This window comes from Canis aureus, chromosome 9, assembly GCF_053574225.1.
Source record: "Canis aureus isolate CA01 chromosome 9, VMU_Caureus_v.1.0, whole genome shotgun sequence".
Classification (NCBI taxonomy): Eukaryota; Metazoa; Chordata; class Mammalia; order Carnivora; family Canidae; genus Canis; species Canis aureus.
This window is the reverse complement of record NC_135619.1, coordinates 2,586,207-2,594,335: the sequence shown is the minus strand read 5'-3', so window position 1 is coordinate 2,594,335 and position 8,129 is coordinate 2,586,207. Positions and strand designations below refer to the sequence as shown.

General features: G+C 38.2%; 1 long non-coding RNA gene and 1 pseudogene across 1 annotated transcript in view; one reads left to right on the top strand and one right to left on the bottom strand.

Moving 5' to 3' along the window:
- LOC144320227 (uncharacterized) overlaps positions 1 to 8,129 on the bottom strand; it is a 61,476-nt gene that overhangs the window by 35,609 nt on the left and 17,738 nt on the right. The window lies entirely within an intron of this gene.
- On the top strand, positions 2,455 to 2,551 carry LOC144321368 (U6 spliceosomal RNA; annotated as a pseudogene).

Below are 8,129 nucleotides of genomic sequence, written 5' to 3'. Positions count from 1 at the left end.
AAAACCTGATATCTTATTTAGCAAAGCCTATGCAGATGTGATTAAAGTAACAATCTGGAGGTGGAGCAATTACCTGAATTAAATGGATGAACTCTTAATGCAATCACAAGTGTCACTACAAAAGTGAGGCAGATAGAGACTTGACACAGACACTAGAGGAGGCAGCAATGTGACCATGGAGGCAGAAGATGGGAGTGATGTGACTACAAACCAAGAAATGGCAGCAGCTACCAGAGCCTTCAGAGGGGAGTACCCTCTCAATACCTTGCTTTTGGCTCAGTGACATTTATTTCAGACTTTTGGCCTCTGGAACTTGGAAAAATTGTTTTCTATTGTTTAAAGCCTCCAAGTTTGTGATCATTTGTTACAGCAGCCACGGGAAATTAATGCAAGAACAGAAACTCTGTTCTACACTGCCACCTATAGGCAAATTCTCTGGTTCCCAAATCAGAATCCTCTCAGTAGGAATTAGATGGCCACAGATCTGGATACAGGGGCATTACTTCCAAGTCTGCAGTAATAAATACTTGGATAGAAAAGTCAGATAACCCAAACCTGAAGGAAATGAGGTACCCAGAGTCCAGGGATACTCTTCAAAAAAAAAAGGCATCAAATTAGAATTAGAGAAGCATCGCAGAAGACATAGGCCAGGAGCAACCCTAAATAATGATGTTAGCTTCCTTTACTTGTTATACTGAAAGAAAAGTTGATTCTTGAACTTGTCAGTCCTAATCCTGCAAGATAGAGAGAGCTACTTGTTTCTAAAGGGAGAGATTCCCATGTAAGAACAAACTAGTAAGGTAGGTTTAATGAATGTAGTCACATGTATTCATTGTTGGGTGAACAGCTGCAAGTAGGTGCATGGTTTAATGACGTGGCAACATAAAAACAGATCCCTGGGTATATGTAAAGCTTTGGGCTTTGACTGATTCTACTCAACATGTACATCATTAAGTGCTAGCAACAGAAAGACACCAGGATCAAGATGCAGATTTCGTCACCTAGGGCTACACATCATTCAGTGACAAATTATAATAAATTGAACCAGATTGCATTTATAGGCACAGCTTGGAGATATTGTGTCTTCAATTCCAGACCACCAAAATGAAGCAAGTATCTCATGAAAGTGAATCAACTGAATTTTTTTTTGGTTTTGCACTGCATATAAAGTTTATGTGTATACAATATTGAAGTCTATTAAAAGTGTGCAATAGCATTATGTCCAAAAAACACAATGTATATACTTTAAATTTAAAAATACTTTATTACTGAGATGCACGGGTGGTCCAGTGGTTGAGCATCTGCCTTCAGCTCAGGGCATGATCTTGGAGTCCCAGGATGGAGTCCCACATGGGGTTCCCCACAGGGAATCTGCTTCTCCCTATGCCTAGGTCTATGCCTCGTTCTCTTTCTGCATCTCTCATGAATAAATAATTAAAATCTTTAAAAAATAAAAATACTTTTATTACTAACAAATGCTAACCATCATGTGAACTTTCAGTTGGTTGCAATCACTGATCATAGATCCACGTAACAAATTAAGTAATAATGAGTAAGTTTGAACTGCAAGAAGGACACAGAGACATGAAGTGAGAAATGCTGTTGAAATAAAAATAACACCAAAAGACTTGCTCAATGCACGGTTGCCACAAACTTCAATTTGTAAAAAAAAAAAAAAAAAAAAAAAAAAAATATTTGTGTGAAGCCCGATAAAATAAGGTATGTCTATATAAAAAAGTGTTAAAGTGATTAGTTATTAAAGAAAAAAAGGGTTTTTTTCTCATAACATTTATCAAAATAAATTCTCAGATGAATTAAAGGCATAATTGTGAAACAATGAAACTACTGACATATAGTTGATAATATAGGTGAATTTTATATGAACATGGATAGAGAAAGCCTTTTTAAGCATAAAAGTCATAATGATATCACCAAGATGGCAAGAAAAATGATCTTCTCCAGTTCCCTCAGAGAAAAACCAACTAGGAGTATCTATAGTCAAGGCATCTTTGTGAAAGTCCTAGAACCAAGGATGAGGCTGGAGTATCTACTTGGCTCAGAAAAAAATAAAATAAAATAATGCATTTGAAGGGTAAAGGGAGCAGTTTTACTTTGACCTAATCACCCTTTCCCAAAACCAGTGCAGTACAGCACAAAGATATACTCCCAGAAACCTCTGATTTCTCCAGTGTGAAAAAGCCCAAAGGAGGATATCCAGCTTCTCCACTGTTATGAGTGCTTCTAAGGATGCCTACACTTCAGTCTCATCTCACAGGGACCACTGAAGAAATAAATAGCATAAGACTTTCAAGCATCAGAGATGGAGAGGGAGAAAGGGGCTCATAGCAATTAAGGCAGGGATCATGGTAAGCTGTGGTTTGGGGAGTGTAAGTACCTGAACAGAGCTCTTAGCTAAGAGCCAGAGTGAGAGCCATTTGGAGAACCAAAGTGATGGTGCTCACTTCAGCAGCACAAATACTAAAATCGGAATGATACAGAGAAGATTAGCATGGCCCTTGCACAAGGATAACATGCAGCATTCCATATTTTTTCAACTTCTGGTCTTTGGCCTTGTCAGAATCATCTAGGGTGAAATTTACTTAGGTCATGGTTGATATTCTTGACTCAGCCCGCTCATACAGCCACTCTGCACTTAGCAAAATGACTAGAAGGAAGAATTCAACACAAAAGAAAGAATCAGAAACAGTACTCTCTGCCACAGAGTTACAGAATTTAGATTACAATTCAGTATCAGAAAGTCAATTCAGAAGCACAATTATAAAGCTACTAGTAGCTCTGGAAAAAAAGCATAAAGGATTCAAGAGACTTCATAACTGCAGAAATTAGATCTAATCAGGATGATATTAAAAATCAATTAAATGAGATGCAATCCAAACTGGAGGTCTTAATGATGAGGGTTAATGAGGTAGAAGAAAGAGTGAGAGATATACAACACAAGTTTATGGCAAGGAGGAAGCTGAGGAAAAAAGAGAAAAACAATTAAAAGACCATGAGGAAAGGTTAAGGGAAATAAATGATAGTCTGAGAAGGAAAAATCTACATATTGAAAAAATCATAGCTGAGAACTTCCCTAATTTGGAGAGGGAAACAGGAATTCAGATCCAGGAGATAGAGATATCCTCTATCAATAAAATAAAATAAAATAAAATAAAATAAAATAAAATAAAATCAATAAAAACCGTTCAACACCTCAACATTTAATAGTGAAACTTGCAAATTTCAAAGATAAAGAGAAAATCCTTAACGTGGTAAGAGACAAGAGATCCCTAACTTATATGGGGAAAAATATCAGATTAACAGCAGACCTCTCCACAAAGACCTGGCAGACCAGAAAGGGCTGGCAGGATATATTCAGGGTCTTAAATGAGAAGAACATACAGCCGAGAATACTCTATCCAGCAAGGCTCTCATTCATAATAGAAGGAGAGATAAAGAGCTTCCAAGAGATGCAGAAACTGGAAGAATATGTGACCACTAAACTAGCTCTGCAAGAAATATTAAGGGGGACCCTGTAAGATAAATAGGAAGCCCAAAGTACCTACCCACAAAAACAAGGACTGAATAGGTATTATGATGACACTAAGTTCATATCTATCAATAGTTACTCTGAACATGAATGGTCTAAATGATCCCATCAAAAGACACAGGGTTTCAGGCTGGATAAAAAAGCAAGACCCATCCATTTGCTGTCTACAAGAGACTCATTTGAGACCTAAGGACACCTCCAACCTGAAAATGAAAGGGTGGAGAACCATTAACATTCAAATGGTCCTCAAAAGAAAGCTGGGGTGGCAATCCTCCTATCAGATAAAGGTTATCCCAAAGACTGTAGTAAGAGATGAAGAGGGACACTATGTCATACTCAAAGGGTCTATCCAACAAGAAGACCTAACAATCATGAATATTTATGCCCCTAATGTGGGAGCTGCCAAGTATATCAAACAATTAATAACCAAAGTAAAGACATATTAAATTATAATACACTAATAGTAGGAAACTTCAACCTAGCACTTGCGGCAAATGACAGATCTTCTAAGCACAACATCACCAAAGAAACAAGAGCTTTAAATGATACACTGGATCATATGGATTTCACAGATATCTACAGAACTTTAAGTCCAAACACAACTGAACACACATTCTTCTCAAGTGCACATGGGACTTTCTCTGGAATAGACCATATTGGCTTACAAACCAGGTCTCAGGCAATACCAAAAGATTGGGATTGTTCCCTGCATATTTTCAGACCACCATGCTTTGAAACTTAAACTCAATCACAAGAAGGAATCTGGAAGAAACTCAAACACATGGAGGTTAAAGTGCAGCCTGCTAAAAGATGAAAGAGTCAACCAGGAAATTAGAGAAGAATTTAAAAAGATTCATGGAAACTAATGAGAATGAAGATACAACCATTCAAAATCTTTGGGATACAGCAAAAGCAGTCCTGAGAGGGAAATACATCACAATATAAGCATCCCTCAAAAAATTGGAAAAAACAAATACACAAACTAACCTTGCACCTAAAGGAACTACAGAAAGGACAGCAAATAAACCTATACCAAGTAGAAGAAGAGAGTTAATAAAGATTCGAGCAGAACTCAATGAAGTAGAGACCAGAAGAACTGTAGAACAGATCAACAAAACCAGGAGTTGGTTCTTTGAAAGAATTTGTAAGAGAGATAAACCATTATTCAGTCTATTGAAAAGAAAGGAGAAAGGACTCAAATTATAATATTATGAATGAAAGGTGAGAAATCACAACCAATACCAATGAAATACAAAATTTAAAATTAAAAAAATATGTAATTTTATATATATATAATAATAAAAATATTATTATAATATTTTAATAAAGCAATTTATTTATACACCAATAAATTAGTCAATCTAGAAGAAACAGACACATTTCTGGAAAACCACAAACGACCAAAACTGGAACAGGAAGAAACAGAAAACCTGAACAAGCCAATAACCAGGGAGGAAATTGAAGCAGTCATCAAAAACCTCCCAAGACACAAAAGTCCAGGGCCAGATGGCTTCCCAGGGGAATTCTATTAAATATTTAAAGAAGAAACAAAACCTATTCTACTAAAGCTGTTCCGAAAGATAGAAAGGGACAGAATACTTCCAGACTCATTTTATGAAGGCAGCATCACCTTAATTCCAAAACCAAAGACCCCACCAAAAAGGAGAATATAGACCAATATCCCTGATTAACACAGTTGCAAAAATTCTCAAAAATATACTAGCCAATAGGATCCAACAGTACATTAAGAAGATTATTCACCGTGACTAAGCAGGATTTATCCCTGGAATGCAAGGCTGGTTCAACACTCTTAAAACAATCAACGTGATAGATCATATCAACAAGAGAAAAAACAAGAGCCATATGATACTCTCAATAGATGCAGAGAAAACATTTTTAAAAAGATTTTATTTCTTCATGAGACACACACATACACACACACAGAGAGAGAGAGAGAGAGAGGCAGAGACACAGGCAGAGGGAGAAGCAGGCTCCACGTAGGGAGCCCAAGGTGGATTCGATCCTGGGACTCCAGGATCAGGCCCTGGGCTGTAGGAGGCGCTAAACCACTGAGCCACCCAGGGGGCCCCAGAGAAAGCATTTGACAAAATACAGCATCCATTCCTGATCAAAACTCTTCAGAGTGTAGGGAAGGAGGGAATATTCCTCACCACCTTAAAAGTCATCTATGAAAAGCACACAGCAAATATCATTCTCAATGGTTGGAAATACTGAGAGCCTTTCCCCTAAGATCAGGAACACGACAAGGATGTCCACTCTCACCATTGCTATTCAACATAGTACTGGAAGTCCTAGCCTCAGCAATCAGACAACAAAAAGAAATAAAAGGCATTGAAATTGCAAAGAAGTAGTCAAACTCTCCCTCTTCACAGATGACATGGTAAGGTACCTATAAAACCCAAAGACTCTACCCCAAGATTGCTAGAACTCATACAGCATTTCGGCAATGTGGCAGGATACAAAATCAATGCTCAGAAGTCAGTGGCATTTCTATACAGTAATAATGAGACTGAAGAAAGAGAAATTAATCAATACCAAAATCCCATTCAGGTTTATTGCACCCAAGCATAAGATACCTAGGAATAAACTTAACCAAAGTGATAAAGGATGTATACCCTAAAAACTACAGAATGCTTCTGAAAGAAATTGAGGAAGCCACAAAGAGATGGAAAATATTCCATGCTCATGGATTGGAAGAATTAATACTGTGAAAATTTCTCTGCTACCCAGGGCTATTTACACATTTAATGCAATCCCTATCAAAATACCATAGACTTTCTTCAGAGAGTTGGAACAAATCATCTTCAGGTTTGTGTGGAATCAAAAAAAGACCCTGAATAGCCAGGGGAATTTTGAAAAAGAAAACCAGAGCAGGGGGCATCACAATGTTGGATTTCAAGTTGTACTACAAAGCTGTGATGATCAAGACAGTGTGGTACTGGCACAAAAACAGACACGTAGATCAGTGGAACAGAATACAGAACCCAGAAACGGGCCCTCAACTCTATGGTCAACTAATATTCAACAAAGCAGAAAAGACTATCTCCTGGAAAAAGGACAGTCTCTTCAATAAATGGTGCTGGGAAAATTGGACAGCCATGTGCAGAGGAGTGAAACTAGACCATTCTCTTACACCATACACAAAGATAAACTCAAAATGGATGAAAGATCTAAATATGAGACAAGAATCCATCCAAATCCTAGAGGAGAACACAGGCAACACCCTTTTTGAACTTGGCCACAGAAACTTCTTGCAAGATACATCTGTGAAAGCAAGGGAAACAAAAGCAAAAATGAATTCTTGGGCCTTCATCAAGATAAAAAGCTTCTGCGCAGCAAAAGAAACAGTCAACAAAACTAAAAGACAACCTACAGAATGGGAGAAGATATTTGCAAATGACATATCAGATAAAGGGCTAGTATCCAAGATCTAAAAAGAACTTAGTAAACTCAACAGCAAAGAAACAAACAATCCAATCATGAAATGGGCAAAAGACATGAACAGAAATCTCACAGAGGAAGACATAGACAAGCACATGAGAAAATGCTCTGCATCACTTGCCATCAGGGAAGTACAAATCAAAACCACAATGAGATACCACCTCCCACCAGTGAGAATGGGGAAAATTAACAAGGCAGGAAACCACAAATGTTGGAGAGGATGTGGAGAAAAGGGAACTCTTACACTGTTACTCTTACACTGTTGGTGGGAATGTGAACTGGTGCAACCACCCGGGAAAACTGTGTGGAGGTTCCTCAAAGAGTTCAAAATAGAGCTGCCTTATGATTCAGCAATTGCACTGCTTGGGGTTTTACCCCAAAGATACAGATGCAGTGAAAGACCGAGACACCTGCACCCCAATGTTTATAGCAGCAATGTCCACAGTAGCCAAACTGTAGAAAGAGCTTCAGTGCCCATTAAAAGATTAATGGATAAAGAAGATGTGATCTATATACACAATGGAATATTACTCAGCCATTTAAATGACAAATACCCTCCATTTGTTTCAATGTGGATAGAACTGGAGGGTATTATGCTGAGTGATGTAAGTCAATCGGAGAAGGACAAACATTATATGGTTTCATTCATATGGGGAATATAAAAAATAGTGAAAAGGATTAAAGCAGAAAGGAGAGAAAATGCGTTGGAAATATCAGAGAGGGAGACATAACATGAGAGATTCCTAATTCTGGGAAACAAGGGGTAGTGGAAGGGGAGGTGGGTGAGGAAATGCGGTGACTAGGTGATGGGCACTGAGGATGGCATTTGATGGGAAGAGCACTTGGTGTTATACTATATGTTGGCAAATCAAACTCTAATAAATAAAAAATATACAAAAAAAATGAGAAGCGAAGAAAAAAAAAGTGATGACACCCCAACCCAACTGGCTGGGTTTGGTTCTGTGTGTCCACCTAAAGGTCTCTATAAGGAATGCCTGGGTGGCTCAGTGGTTTAGCGCCTGCCTTCGGCCCAGGGCATGATCCTGGAGTCCTGGGATCAAGTTCCGCATCAGGCTCCCTGCATGGAGCCTGCTTCTCCCTCTGCCTGTGTCTCTGCCTC